This window comes from Lissotriton helveticus, chromosome 9, assembly GCF_964261635.1.
Source record: "Lissotriton helveticus chromosome 9, aLisHel1.1, whole genome shotgun sequence".
Lineage (NCBI taxonomy): Eukaryota > Metazoa > Chordata > Amphibia > Caudata > Salamandridae > Lissotriton > Lissotriton helveticus.
The window spans coordinates 377,354,804-377,371,899 of record NC_136070.1 but is presented as its reverse complement, the minus strand read 5'-3'; positions in this window follow the sequence as shown (position 1 = coordinate 377,371,899).

The window sequence follows — 17,096 nt, the reverse complement described above, 5'->3', positions numbered from 1 at the left end:
CACATGTTTTGAAACATATATTAGACACAATTCTCAGTCAAGCGATGTCAATTCAATATCACATGTTTAAAAGCATGTTGTCAGAAAAAGTTCTTCCATGTGTGATTTTCAAAAAAAGACACGACGGGCAGCCGACACACGTGTTTCGTTACTAAACAGTAACTTCCTCAAGGCTTATTGTTTGTGTCGAAATTACAGGGCAAGAATATAGAGTTTGAAAATTTATTTTGTGTTCCCTCACAAACATAGGTGAGAAATCGAAGTTTGCAGAACCTCAAAATGAGGGTAGAGTAGCCTCTCTATCATGGAGATCTGCTGAGTATCTTGGTGGCGTATAATCCTTTAATGAAATCGTGGTTGAGTTCAATGCAATCACAACCCGATGTTGTAAAGAGGTCCAAACACACCTGAAAACGAGGCAGAGAGATTCAGAAAAAGAGGCCACAAGAGGTATATCTCAACCAAATATAGTAAAAAGGTGCAAAAACACCTGAAAACGTAGCCGAAAGATTCGAAAAATAAGTCCACAGGAGAAAAAGGCGCAGGATTAGCACTAAGCGTCTTGATGAAAATAAAGTGTAAGTGAATGGACTAGTGTGACCAGAACGCTAAAGTGTCCCAATAATGTAGACGCTGTCAACGGACCGACTATGTCCAAGTATTATGGTCAGGTGAACCTTGGTAAGTTCCCACTCGTAGTTCCTAGCACCGTTCGCATGCGAGAGCTGTGATATGCTCTATGCAGCTGCCGCTTTCTTCACTGGTCTCCACCGACTGAAAGGAGCATCATTAGGAGCATTGTAGCACACTGTACTGGGGACTATTCAGTAAATCAAATATGGCATCATGGAGAAACCAAATGCCATTACATTTTAAACACAGAGCACATACGCTTTAGCCCTTGTCAGCAGTGAAAAAGTGCACAGAGTACTAAAGCTAGAAAAAACAAAGTCAAAAACAGAGGAGGAAGAAGGTAAAAAGTTTGGGGCAACCCCTCAAAAAGTGCCATTTCCAACAACAGCAAAGTATGGTATGGCATGTTCTGTCATTTTATGGTATAGTATGTAATGGCTGTTATTACGTGGTATGTTACAGTATGGCCTGTTAATATATCATATGGACAGCCATTGCAATTTATGGCATAGCGAGGACTGTCCGAGTATAGTTTGATAAAGTATGTGCCATGCATTTAGGCATGCGCCGATATCACCAGTTGATACAATTTAAAAACTTAACTCATCTTGGATTTTCCTAATTGGGAAGGAAAGCAGCATTATACGGAAGGCGACCAAAGCGAGAATGAGTCATAAATAAACACACCCTCAGTGAATGCTGCAACATGTAACGTTGTTAAAATATAGCAAATTGTTTGGTGTGTTGCTATGCAGCTCAGAAAAGACTGACCATTGAAAAACGTCTTAATAGAAACTGGAGTTTTGAAAAATCTGGAAAGAAAACAATGAGCAATGGGATCAGCGGGCCCAAGAAGAAAAAGCAAAAACGCAGTCCCATAAAAGAAGTTAAAAAACCAAATAGAGTGGCGTAGGAGAACTGAAAAAGCATATACAAACAAACAATCCACCCTCACAAAAAAAGTACCACAACCCAAAAGCACGCAGCGTGGAAGAAAACTAATCAAGAAATCAATCAGTAATTGGTCCATGCACAAACATGTGCTCACCAATGAAAAGGAACAAAATAAGAGTGATGATGAATCTAATCAATGGTACGTAGTGGGTGGGCTAAAAGCTTTTTTCTATATTCTTTTTAATGGTAAAATATATATTCACAAGGGACAGTGCATGTGCGCTGTCCCAAGCGAAACCTAAAATGAAGGGTGGTGTGCGTGACACTTAAGGCCTTATTACGTGTCTGGTGGTCCACAGAACTCCAGACACACAAAAGCATGGCAGTGACCTGTTATGAACAGGGCAGTCGCTTCACACTGGTACCACTGCAACTTCCAGGGATCAGAGATCCCTGGCGGTGGCGTGGTGGTCTTGAGGCCGCGATTTGCCCCCCAAGCATATTTCGAGTTCCCACACCGCCACACGTTTCATGGTAGATTGACTGCCATGAAAAGTGTAGCTGTGAAGAAACAAAGGGGGCCATACAGGGCCTCCTGCTGCCTCATGCCATGTGGATGTACACAGCCCCCCCCCCCCTGTGTGCATTCCCACCAGTTCCTGCAAGGCATGGACAGCTGCAGTCATATCATGCAGGTACTGATTATGATGTTACCATTGCCGTGTGAACACCAAAAAACTGCCCCCCCCCCCCCGACAGGAAAATACTCCTACTCTGGCCGGTGGTTCAAACATGGGTTTGGCAGTGCGGGAGCAGAGTGGGCCCGCTCCCGCACCACCAAACTCATAATGAGGCCCTTAATCTCAGTAATTTGTTCTCTTACAGACAGGGACTATCCATATTCATAGCAGTCTTGTACTCACTCCACAAGGGACACAAGCAATCCTTGACTAATGTTGGACTTCAGTGAGGCACAGCTTGAGCCCCATGACTTAAAGTTTGCGATCCACATTTGGGCATTCCTGTCTGGCTTAGGGAGACACTTAGACAGCACAAAACTGATGGATGGAATGCTTATATTAATGTCAGTCACTGGTGGTCACTCTAGGGTATTTAGACAGAATATCAAAAAAAGTATAGTGGGACAAAATATTGTGTCAAGAATATTGAGGTCAAAAATATTGTGAAGGCAAGTTTCTATAGATAGGCAAAGTTTTACTATATGTAACTCCACATATATGTACCTTGACAATACATATATTTTCAAGGTATGTAGATGTGGAATTAAGAATATTAAATCTATACTTACCTATTTGAATTTACCTTCTCAAAATGTGGTTCCTCGATACTTTTGACACAATATTCTGTTCACACAATATTTTTGGTTCTGATATTCTGTCAGTAATCCCATTCAGCGCCCCAGTCCGGACCATCGTTTTTTTGTTTTCTTTTAGCAATAGGACTCAAGCTGCAATTCACTGGAGGACCAACAAGGCTCAAACTGTCAGGGGTATCTTGTGTTCCCACGCATATTCAACATGTAATGCCAGATTGGGTTGGACTCATCCTATTGTGGAAGTGTATAGGACTGCTTGCAAAAGGTTAGCCCCTTTATGGCTTAGTAACAAAATTCACAAAGGAACGGCATGTGGGACAGAGCAATTACCAGTGATAGAAATTAATTCAAGCATTCCAGCCACTTTTTTTTTATTTAATCACTAAAAGGAGAACTAGCAATGAAAATGCAAATACAATCTTTCAGAATTAATATTTTGATTTCTATTTAGCATGTGAATGCACAAATGGCTGGAGGAAAGAGAAATAACACCTTAAAACATATTCGGGTGGATATATATTCTTCTGCAAAATATATTCATTTGCAACTTCTTGTCGCAATGTCTGATTTACAAAAGCAATATACCATTACATCTGCTAGAATCTTCTGGTTGCAGAGATATATAGGGTTTGTAGGGTTTTCAAGAGCCCGAGGAATGCAGAGCCAACAACTCACCTGCACCCAACAATGGTTTTTCATTGTATACCAAATATAGAGCAATTCATATGGTAAAATAAATAGACTGAAATATGGGTATCAAGGATGTCTATGTATTTCTGAAAAGGAAAACATATATGGAGTTTTGGGTCAGTGGTTATTTGTGCATCTCTGAATTTGTGGGTACACATACTAGCCTGTGATCCAGAGGGCATCTTTCAAAATATCTTCTTTCTTCCACACTGGTTTACATTTGGAAGGCACAAATGCAGAGAAATACAATTGGTAATAAAAAAAAATCCACTATTCTGTATTCCCACATGTCTCCGATGAAAATGGTACCTCACATGTGTGGGTAAGCTTAGTGCCCGCGGCAGAAAAGGGCCCAAACACAACATGGACACATCCATTTTATTTCCAGTGAAAACTGACCTTTTTTTCAATGAGGGAGCTGTGGATTTTGGGCCCTAGCTCAACAGGAATCTAAGGAAACCTTGCAAACCTGCACCTATTTGAAAACTAGACACCTGACAGAATCTAGGGTGGGTGACATGCATCACCCTCATGGGTTTTCTTACTCAGAAGTCCTTGCAAACCTTTGACTACAAAAATAACACATTTTCTGCAGATTTCTGTGAGCAAGAATCTCAGGGGAGTTACAAACATCCTACCACCCAGCTTTGCCTCAAGTATCCAGATACAAATGGTACCACACTTGTGTGGGTATGGCTAGTGCCTGTTACAAGAAAGGTAACCCAAAATGCAGCATAGACATATCAAATTTTCCCTCTGAAACTGACCTTTTTTTTAAATGTGGGTAGCTGTGGATTTTGAACCTTAGCTCAACCAGCATCTTGGTAAACCTAGCATACTTGCACATTATTGAAAACTAGACATCTGGGGTAATCCAGGGTGGAGTGACTTGTGTGGCTTTCACTATTTTTTCTTACCCAGATTTTCTTGCAAACCTCAAACAGTGACTAAAAACACACATTCCTCAAATTTCTGTGATGGAAAGTTCTGGTATCTGAGGGGAGCCACACATTTTGTAACACCTAGCAGTCCGCCAAGTCTCCTGATAAAAATGGTACCTCATGTGTATGAGAAGGCCTAGTACTCGCAACAGGGAAGGCCCCAAAATGCAACTTAGACACTTCATATTTTGCCACTGAACTCTGACCCTGTGTTTTTTGCAACGTGGGTAGCTGTAGATTTGGTCCCTAACTCATCTTGCACCTAGGGAAACCTAGCAGACCTGCATATTTTTGGGAAACTAGACACCAATAGGAATCCAGGGTGAGGTGACATGGATTTTAAAAAATCCTCATATTTCTGTGATGAAACGTTCTGGAATCTGAGGGGAGCCACAAATGTCCCATCAACTAGCATTTCCCTAAATCTCCCAATAAACATGTTACCTCACTTGTGTGAGTAGGTCTAGAGCTTGAAAAGGGAAATGCCCCAAACTGCAATGTGGAGTCATTAACATTTCCATCACAAAACATTATCTGATTTGGCAATGGGGATATCAGTGTTTTTTGGCCAGGGATCAAAAGCCACATAAGGAAACCTACTAAACCTTGAACTGTCTGAAAGCTAGACACCCAAGGAAGTCAAGAGTAGTGGGCCTCAGGATTCAGCAGTAATCCACAATTTCCTACTACCCTGCATTCCACGACTTGTCCTAATAAAAACGCTGATCCACTTGTGTGGCTGGGCCTAGTGCCTATGCTAAGAACAGATCAAAGCAAGGTCAATGAGAGTCCTTATGCGGGGACTCACATTGACCTTCGTTTGATCCATTCCTGTCTTGGGCACTAGTACCAGCCATACAAAGGGACAGCCTTTTATGGGGGCCAGGTGGGGGGGGACACTGGGAGGTAGGAATTTTGTGGATTCTTGCTGATTCCAGAGGTCTACTTCACAGAAATGGAAAGGAAGCTGCCATTTTCAGCAAAGTTTGTTGTTTGCAGGGCATTGTGGGTAACAAAACCTTGTGGGATCTGTGCCAAGCACACCACCCTGGACTCCCTTGGTTTTCTGAAATGCCTGGGTTTAGTAGGTTTCCCTATGTAGCCGCCAAGCCAGGCCCAAACACCAAAGCTACCTCTGTTGTTGATGTTGCCATATTGTGCATTGAACCCCTTTCTTCTGCAGGTGCTAGTCCCACCCACACAGGTGAGGTACATTTATTGTGAGATATGTGGGAATGCTGGGTGGTAGGAAATTTGCGGCTGCCCAAAGATTCAAGTACTTTGACTCACAGAAATATGAAGAAAATATGTTTTTAGCTAATGTTTGAGGTTTCCAAGGGCTTCCGTGAAGAAAACTTTGTGGGATCCACATGAGACACACCACCCTGGAGCCCCCTGGTGTGTCATTTATGGAAATATCTAGCGTTGGTAGGTTTTTCCTAGAGTCAATGTACACCCTGACAGTGAAAGACAGAAAAGACAAATATTACTGTACAACCATATTCTACACAAGCACACACACACACTGGATGAATTTGGCATGAGGGCTAGTGAAAAGTTAAAAAAAGTAAATTTTATTAACACAAGATTTCACACAAATAAAAACGTAGAAATCACTGATACTAAGATAATTGAAAAAAATAATACTGAACAAAGTGAGTCAAAGCTCATTAGCTGTAAAGCCACAACAATGCACCAACCTATTTACAGGTCATTCACACATCTTTCATGAGTCACACAAAAGAAAATTCACACCTCTAGCCATGGGACACACACATTACAACACTCACATGAACAAACTGCACCATTCAAGGGCCCTTAACGTTCATATGCCCACAGGACTGACACAGCAATCACACCACCAGGCGGCTGGCAGAGTGTGTGGACTGGCATTTGGCATTCGGAGTGTGTGGGCTGGCAGTTGGCTGGTGGTGTGTGGACTGGCGTTTGGCTAACTGTGTGTGTGTACTGACCAGCAGCACATCACTACACACACACACACCACTAGCCAAACACCAGTTCACACACACTGACAGCCAGACTCTGATCACACAAACCGACAACCACACACACCACCAGACAGATGCTAGTTCAGACATAGTAATCACATCACCTGGTGGCTGGCGGAGTCCATGGACTAGCATTTGGCTCGCGATGTGTGTGGACAGGTGTTTAGTTGCTAGTGTATGGGTTGTGACCACCAGCAAGTCACTACACACACATACCACCAGCCAAATGCCAGTTCACACACACCACCAACCAGATGTCACTTCAGACGCAGCAATCATACCACCTGGCAGCTGGTTGAGTGTGTGGACTTGCGTTTGGAAGGCGGTGTGTGTGCACTGCATTTGGCTGCCAATGTGTGTGGAGTGACCAGCAGCAAGTCGCTATACACACACACCACCAAATGCCAGTTCACACATACTGCCAGCTAAACACCAGTCCACACACACCATCAGTCAAAATTCACTCAGACGTCACCATGAAGCTCCACATTCTTTCATTTCTATAACACTTCCACAAAGAACAGATTACACACACAAAGAACAGACAGGAAAAATAAAACACCAAACTAAAACAGCAATTTTTTTCCAATTAGAAAGAACCAACCTATTGGTAGAAGATCAACCATGATCACAGTCAATTTTCTTTTACTCTCATGGTTGCTCCCAATACTTGAGTTGTGTATGGTATTATTTTAAACATGTTGGCACACAGATCAGGATTAGAAGGTTACTCTGGGCAGTGCATACAACTCTCCTTTTGTACTCATGTTTGAACACACGCTGTACATTTCCAACAAGGAATGGTGCTTTTGGGTGTTGGAGGAATATGTTCAGGAAAGTGGCGATCTTTCAGTCTAGCTACATCCTCCACCACTTCCATCCTGGGAACACGTGCCTGCTCGACTACAACAGGGTTGCAAATTACAGACCTCTGAAACTAGTAAAAAAACTCATCTTGGAACCTGGAGAATAATGTTTGAAAAAAACGTAAGCATTGAAGGATACCAAATGAAACATATGAACAGCCAAATTCTTGTACCAGATATATGATTTTCGAGTAGCACTGTAAGGCTTCAACTTTTGATCCCCTCGATCTTCACCTCTCGTGTGCTTGTTCTAGTCTAAAATACACTCAAGTTTGCGCACTTCTGCTACCTGACCTCAAATAGTCACAGGTAAAGTGTTTTCATTGTGAATAGTTGTGAATACGTGGACATCTCTTCTGTCTAAAATTCCAAAACAAGAAGGTCATTACTACACAAGGCACTACTATGTGCCCTTTCAAGTATATTACACACACGCTCTTTAGGGTAACCTGTTTGGTTAGACCGGATTGTGCCATATGCCACAGTATCCACTTTGAACAATTCCTCAAATAATTGTCCACGTATAAGTAGTGACCTTCATTGAACAGTCATCTGGCAAGTTCCCACATATTTGTTTCACTTTTCACTGACTCCAAAAGTGCAAGAGTAACTGGGGGAACAGGGGTTATTTGAATGAATCCCGACCAGTGTACACCCTGAAATTATATGCATATCCTGTGGAATTTTCACAAAGCATATGCAGCTTAATACCATTAAATCCTCTCTTGCTGGGAATGCATTGTCCCTTGTACAGGACCAGAGACCCATACACAGATATATATTTTTCTGGAATATAGATCTCTGACAAATGATCTATTAAATGTTCAAGAATGGTATGAATCTTGAAGAGATGGGCACAATTAGGGTGATCTTGTGTCAATGCCATATCTCTATCCTCAAAATGCTTCCTACGCTGCAAAAGCAAATACAGATCTTGATTCATGCTTGCTGGAAATGTAGCAGTTTCCATCAAGGGGACTAGTAGACCAATATAAATACAGTGATGGCTTCCTTATCAATCCCATCAGCAAAGTTAAACCCCAGCACTAGTAATCTCATAGAGATTTGTGGGAGTCCACCGGGTAGCTCTGAAGGGGTTCTTAAGTGTGGCACTGCTGTCCCTCAAAACGGGTCTGCGAACAAATTAATATGTTCAACAATATAGTAAAAAAACACATCATCAATAAACAGTTGGAAGAAATTGATAGGGGAAAAGTCCTCTATATTGACTCTACTCCCTGCAACACTACTAAAGGCAGGCAAAGCAGGCTCTAAAATGTTAAGGGCAACCCATGGTTCAGCACTTCAAATAGGGGGCATTCCAGCCTCTGGCTAAAATCCAGTTTGCTCCTGCTGCACTACCAGCATATATGTGTCCTCCCCTAAAACAGGCACATTAACAAATATCAACTCAGAAAAAACAAACAAACCACACAATGAACTTTATACTCCAAAAATATATCTCTCACTTGCCACAGGCAGGAAGACTAAGTATAAACTGCACCTACTCCGCACAGACACACCAAATATGGTAATTTCCAAGACGGACAATACCCAAGGACACCTCAAACTACAAGTAAAAATTGAGATGCACCAAGGATTCTCAGCATGTGTTACGCACAAGCAAAATAAGCTACAGTCTTAAATGTGCCTGAAAAAGAAAAAAAAGAGATTCTGCCTGTAGGCCTTGGAAGAAAATGTTCCTTTAACCATGGTTACCCACATTTGTTAATACATTTTATGGCTGGTTTTTAGACTTTGCATACTAGGGTCCTGCTGTCCAGTGTCTAGTGTATGTGATCTGACCCTAAAACATGTAGAAAATGACTAACACCTGATTAGAGTATTTAACTCTCCTAAAAAAGCCAAAGTTTATGGCGTGGATACTACAATCAGGGCATGGAAAATTAAATGTCACCTATGGATTACAGCGCTTATTGTGCAATCCACTAGTATGGAATTGAAAACATTGCTTCAGGCCTACCATTGTAGCCAGAATTCTGTAGTTTAAACTTGTAGTCCAACCTGTCAAAATAACCCTTTTGACAGAGGAAACACCTTCCTTTTAGATATTAATAAGTTACCCCTTCATAGGTCTTGTAGCCCAAATGTAGGATGCATGGTATGTAAAAATAGGGCATGAAGAAGAGCACAGATTAAAACATTCTGTATCTCAGGTTTGAGACCAGTTAGAAAAATATTTCAACCACTTTGGATACTTAGCCCAATTTAATGGTGAAATAGAATTTTTAAAACATTTTTAGGAAAAGTAACGTTTAGAAAATTGGCATAATATTTAGCCCAATTCAATGTGGAAGTTGGATTTTTAATAACATTTTAGCTCAAGTAACATTTAGAAAAGTGCTCATTTCCTGCCTGAATCTCCTGGAGGCTAATCTACATTAGCTCTTCAGCAGTGCAGCTGTCAATCAATTACTCGATCTTAATGAGATGTCAAAACTGCTCTCAAAGCAGAGACAATGGCCCGGTACTGGGGAAGGATTTTTTTCCCACGGCAGGGAAACCAGTAGGGTGGGCCCAAGAACCTAATTAACTTTAATGGTCCTACCCTGTCACAACTAAATGCTGAGTGAGACCTGGAAAGGTCTAGCATGTGTTCCTCTGATTAGGTTGGCGCCAGACTTAGTGGGAGAAAAGCTACCCCCAGAACTTGTTTTGAGTGACCACAGAGGAGGGGACTGCTCACTATCCTAACCATATGTCTGGTGTGGCACAAAGGCTCTGCACAAGGGGTGGGTGATTTCCCCATCTTGGATTAAGAAAATGAGGTGCACTGTGTGATTATTTGCAATAGGATAAACAGAAAACAGGACCTACTCCAAAAGTAGGTAGGGTTTCCCCTAGGACCTTTAACCCCATCAGTTAGAGAAGAATCTGAAACCTCCTCTATCCATCTCTAGTGCCAGGCATAAATGTGATACCCCAAGGCATCATCCTCAGAACACTTTCTTGACCTGTGGAAGATAGGTAAAAGGACTGCCCTTGCTGTTTGAGACCTATGAGGAGACATGAACGGCTAGACCTGCTTCCTGTATCCAGAACAAAGAAGTGGACTGCAAGGATAGGTTGGCTGACCTCCTTTGTGTCTACAGTGACATACCAAGCTGAAAGAGGGAGGCCTTTTTAGCTCTTGCATGCATAGCATCTTGTTTACATACAGGGGGCTTAGGGCCCACCCACTGTTTACCATTCATTGGCTTGATTGTTAGTCCTATTCGGTGGCTCCTCATTGGTAGCATGCACTGGCTTCACTTTTGCTACACTTTTTGTTTGTGTGTTTTCCCTATCCCTGAAGTATGTACCAAGTTCTACCTCCTTGTTTTGGGAGTGCCCTTCAGTTGCTTCCACTTCCTGTCTCGGCCTATTTTTTTCTACTTGCAGTACTTGGTAAGAGTATATGTGTTTTTAGATTTTCTTGCTTCTGGTTTCACTCCGTGGTATCTTTGGTGCAGCACAACAACACCAGCAGACCACAGGTTGTTGGTGTTGCTTTTAAAAATGATTTAAAAATACTTTTGAGTGATCACTATTAAGTAATCACTTGTTTAGTTTGTAACCAAGTGCTTGTGGTGTGTATTTCATGATTTATGAGACGTATTTGGCAACATTAAAATGTTTAATACATAAAACCGAGCGTATTTAAATTGGGTTATGTTTGCAGCATAACAGGTTGTATAGAACTTCTAGCATGAAAATAACATTATATTGCAAAGCGCTTTTTTGCTACTTTAGCTGCTCCTACTGCACTTCCTCCTGTAGCTTAATATGTACATTGTAACAAAGATTACTATACCATAACATACTATGCAATGACAGGCCATACCATACCATGACAGGCCACACCATACCATACCATGACAGGCCATACCATACCTACAATGCCATACTACACAATGGCAGACCATTCCATACCAATCATACAATCATATTATTATATTATTTTATACATATGTAATAACACACACATACATATGTTATGTGTAAAAATAGCATAATATAATAATCATTTTCTCTGGAAAATGTACAACATGGTAAAATAAATTGACAAAGCAAATGGATCTCGCATAGGCAAGACCTAGTGTATTTGCCAATGCTTTTTCCTAAAATATCCAGCTGACCATTAGACTTGACCCTTCTTTTGGCCTCTGCCTAATATTCAGAGAGTCTCCAAGTGCTTCCCCTGAGCTCCCGGGGCCTTAGAATTGTACTCCCTGGTTGTTTGGGCAACAGAAGAAAGTTTACAAGCATTTGAAAACTTTTCTTCCAATCAGCAGTTCAAATCAATCAGATTCTTGTAAAGCGCAACTACTCACCAATGAGGATCTTAAAACTTTTGGTGAGGAGGGGGGCTGGGTCTGCGGTTAGGACAAAGAACCAGGTCTTGAGGTCCTTCCTGAATTGCTGCTGCAATGGTGATTGCCTGAGGTGCTGAGACAGGGAGTTTCAGGTCTTTGCAGCGAGGTAGGAGGTGGATCTTCCTCCAGCCATGGTCTTGTGGATCTGTGGGATGGTGGCCAGGGACAGTTAGGTGGAGCGGAGGTATCTGGTGAATTTCACCTTTGCTCCGCTCAAAGACCCCAAGCCTCTGATAAAATGACTAATTCCCATTCTGCAATGGGACATGTGAAATGTTCAGCGGGAAATCTCCAAAGCTTCAGAGCCCCAGTAGGATCAGCCTGATTCAAGTATCTGTTCTTCAGCTCCAAATCAACCACAGTTTCAGGAGTGACCCACGGGGGGAGCATTTTTTTTTCAAAAAGAGACAAGACACAATCTATATAGGGTATTAGAAACTTTACCAACTTTTTCAACATCCAGACTTTCACAGGGACTAATCCACCTGGTGTATCGGGCCTGGGCTCAATCCCGATCAGCCTAAATGTGTATCTTGGTCCCTGTCTACTGCAACCATTGCCTTACTTTGGGTGCTTTTTTTCTTGGTGCTTTTTCCATTGAAATCTTTAAAAATTCATATCTTTAGCTTCCCTTATTGGATTTTTGTCATTTTGGTGTCATGTTGCTTATTACATTTGTCTCTATTGTATACCTTTGAGTGGGAATTTTGTTTTATTTGTATTGTGTCTTTGACTTTTTAACTGTTTAAAAGTTAAGTCTGTCTGATATGTGCCGTAGTTACCAGGGATTGAGCTCAGCTTTCAATTATTGAAGCTCTTATTGGACCTAGCATGTTAGTGACCTTGTTACTTGTGGGGTACTACCATTCACCCCAATTAGTAATTCACTTTCTTATAACCCTTTTCTGGAGTTAAGGTAAGAATTTGGCCTGGGTGGAGTTCCACTACGCAGAACTCCGCAAAGAGACCAAAAAACTCTGTGGCTCAACGCAGATTTCCGGAAGCGGAGAAGTGTGTTAGGACCCACAATTCATGCTGGTTTTCGGCCCCGAATGATTATCCCACGCTGGATAATCAGCACAAAAGGCACCATGAGCTGTGCATGAGGGTGCAGTTTCTTTCTGCCGCTCGAGTAGAAGTTCTATTCGAGCGCCACCTTCCTGAACGCAAATGGAAGGTTTCTCAACGTGAGCGGCCACGGCCATCGGGGACCGCCCGTGTTGAGAAATATCGGCAGGAGGTGGTCTGGAGTAAGTTTTTCCTTGCTCGCTAACTTTACGTTGGGAAGCGAGGAAAAAAACTTTCATGCTCAGGCCTAGTAACAAGTAAGTTTATCGTATTATATTAATTCAAATCACTACAATTTTTTAAATAGAAGGATTATCTAGATTTTTCAGCAGTTAAAATAGAATGAATTTCTAAAATACAAAAATGCTGAAAATACACATTCTGATAGTTCCTAACAAGTTTAACAAGAAAAAACAACATTTGCAATTTAGCACATCAATGCTAACTTGAAACAAAAAAAGTTTTAAAAAGACTCAAGCTATTATTAAGAAAGTTGTGAAAGTTTTCTGAAACTGACCTGAAAAGAATTTAGCAGCACAGCATAGTTCAGATATGTTCCCCGTGTTTAGGCAATATTTTAATGCTTCAGTACATTTTGTTCTTCTATTAACAAGGAAAATGTGTTTAATAAAAACTGGCTCTTGGATTTAACCCATGGACAACAACATAAGAGATGAAGTAGTGTTTAATTCTGGTAAATGCACAGTTTGCATCTATGATTAGTAAAGGTTTTATTAGGCCAAAAAAATCTACATTCCTTTATAGGTTATAACATGAAGTTCAAATGGAGTATATTTTGTCATGCAGATTTGCAGAGTGGAGCCATTAAATAGTATTGCCATTATTATAAATGGGGTGACCCAGAAAAAGTCAAAGGACCTGGGTATCAATTTGTACAGACAAAAATGGTCCTAGACGTTGATTCTAAAAATTAGTTGTTATAATAAATTACACAAATATTTCTCTTCATGCGATTAAATCCTGAAATGGAAAACCAAAAAGAAAGAGATAACAATAGCCCAAAAGTGATTAAACAAACCAAAATAACCACAGGTACGTTTTGAGCTGCTCAAACAATTTTATATTTGTTCAAGCAAGAGTTCTCATAGATTTTTTAACACAATTATACATGTAATGAGGGGGCTACTACCAAGTAGCGTGCAAGAGGAGTGATAAAGTGAGTGCTCGTGCGAAAAAGGGACCAAGAGGGTCTGAAAAAGTGATGGGAACAAAACGGTTTCTTTGATCTAGTAACAATTCTACGGTTTAGAGATCCTTAGCATACGAACAGGGCCTGCCCCATATCTGTCTGTCATAAATTATTCCTTGTTCTGCCGTGTCACAGTGGGAATTCATCTGTGACCCTCATTGGGGGAAACAAGGGTGCAAACCTGAAGGGGGATTATTGTCGACGTTTCGACCCAATGCGTGTAGGGTGAGTAAATCCTCAGCTACAGGTCTTCATCAGGATGGGGAGGGGACCTATTTCTTCCAGAAAAACACCCCCAACAATACAGTGGGCAACCCGTTAATGGTGTGCCAGTGTTGTAAAACAAATTACTCCAAAAAGGCCGTACTCAATACGTCCAAGAATGCTTTTCAATAGCACTTCGTATGTGGCGGCGGTAGACTCCGAAATACTTTCATTAATCCATAAGGTGCACAAAATAAAGGTTCTTGTATCTACACAGTGTGAGCCGCCATTGTGGATCCGTCTAAATCAACCGCCAGTATTGAGCAGACACTGAATTATATGAATCAAAGATTAAATTAGCATGTCTGGAATATATTAGGCCTGGGCGAAGCACTACGCTACGCTTGCGTAGTTTGCGCAACTTCGCGCTACGCAAGCTGAACGTAGCACAGTGCGAACACGCATAGCGTAGCATAGTGCAGCCGTCATATTTTGCTTGCTCGCGGTCCTCAACGTCAAGTTGGCGACCACGAGCAAGCAAAATGACATCCTGGCGAGACATTTTCCTCGTTCGCGATCAGCAACATCAAGTTGCCGATCGTGAGCGTGGAAAATACACCTACCTGTGAGATTCTCAACGTGGGGAGGTCTGTTTTCTCATTGCGAGTGGTCGCGTATGCTCGGGACCGCTCGTGAAGAGAAACTACCAGTCCGAGTTGAGAAAGCTGCCGCTTGAGGAAAAATCTCCTCGAGCGGCAGAAAACTACAGCTCGCACTGCGCAAGATGTCGTTTTTAATGATTGCACAGTGCCGGATGCTTGTCCGCACTGTGCAATCATTGAAAACAGCATCAGTGCGAACATGCTACTACGCAGTTTGCGAAGTGCTACGTGTAGCTCGCGTAGTGCGAAGTGCACTTCGCGTAGCTTCGCGAAGCGCTACTTCACAAACTACGCCCAGCCCTAGAAAATATCAGCTATGTAGCACCCACAGCACGGCTCAGTAGAGAACTTATTACCAACTTGAAAACCATCTTGAAAACGTATTCTTCCAGATGGTGTTTACTTCAAATTCCTTGATTGCATCTCTATCAATCAATCAGTAGATTTGTAGAGCGCTTATTGTTACCCACCAAAAAGACTTTGGGACGGAATATGCGTTTGGCAGTCCGACCACCCAAGATCCGCGTTGGTGCCCGTCAGTAGGCCACAGCGCTGGCTGTCCAAAGTTCGCCATATTTTGAGTTGGCCACGGTGCTGGCAAAATGGCTGCGGAGATCTTGGAGCGGTGGGGAGTACTTTTTCTAAATATATTAATGCCTGTGTGTGCATTTTAACTGCATATGTGTCAGATGCACACATATGCATGATACATGTGGAAAAATACCATCTACCCATTGCTGGGATCTGGGCCATATGCGGGCAGTCCTTGCAATGGGTATATGGTAGAAAAAGAACTCACCTGTAAATCGCTGCAAACAGGGTCGTAATCCTCATGGGGTGAGGATCCTACTGTTAAGGGGGACCTGAAGAAAGGGATCCACATCGGACTCTGTCGTAAAGAACAAGAAAGGGGTGAGTTCACCCCTCAAATCCATCATCGCCGCCACCTTGCAGCAGGCGGACAGTACGCAGCGGTCAGTTCGTGGAAAAAGCAACTCGTAATACGGATTGTGGTGCAGCTCCCCTGAACTGCCCTATGGGGGCTGCCTTTCCCTGACCGCGAACTAGGTGGTCAGCTGGTGGTCTCTGCGGTTCAGCCACGATCTTCGCAAAGCCTATCAGCACAACTCGTAATACAGCGGTCGGACCAAGCTCTCCATGATCGGAGCGCCACCGATACGGCAGTGCACCGAACGGACAAACTAGTAATAAGGGCTTTTATTCAATTTCAAGAAATCATAAAAGAATACTGTACATACATGAATAAAATATAGCAACAACACAGTTATTGAATAATGAATAGTTGGAGGTTGGAACCTCGAGTTGTTTATCGTCAAAGGGCAACAATGAAAGTGCCATGTACAGTATGCAAAAATGCAATAATCCTTTCATGAATTTATTAGTCATATGACAACTATTAGCCATATCGTTTTCCTATTGAAAGTGCCCCCTTAAAAAACCTAAGACCTGCATAGCAGATTTCATGTGACTCCAATGAACAGAGGCGTCTAAAGCTGTCTTGGTATTAAAAACTGGCCTATGTCGTCTTATCTAGGGAAGCAAAAAGGTTGATCTTGCAGAATGATATAGAGGACAAAAGAGTGAAAAGGGTACCGTTTATTGATTTAATCTATTGTCACAATGACATGGCGGGAGATTTTACACCCATCCACATTGTAATGGGCATCACACTAAAACGTTCACAGTGCCACAGTGAAATCTAGGCAAATAAAATCTGTGCTGAGAGTTGAAAAATGGTACAAAAGGGGGTGGTGATGTTCCCATGAGGCACAGGGTCAGACTGATTTACATATAGCAATGTCTGAACTGGGGTGGCAGAGTGGGCTAAAGAACGGTGATCGATCAAACCCAGATCTTTTGACTGGGTGTGTGTGTTTGATTGGCTCAGATGCTCCGTCCATCACCACCCCCTTTTTACCGCTTTTGGCCGCCATAAGTGTGGCAGGGTATGCTCAGACGTGAGTCCCTTGCTCACTTTGCCACTGGATTCAAGCAAGCCGGGCTGAAGACGGCTGGAATGCCAGAAACCGGTCCTCGGAAGCTTGTTTCCGGTTCAGGGAAGACATGGCTTGGCAGTTCGGGCTGCACTGTTCCCATGAGGCACAGGGTCAGACTGATTTGCATATAGCCATGTCTGAAATGGGGTGGCAGAGTGGGCTAAAGAACGGTGATGGATCAAACCCAGA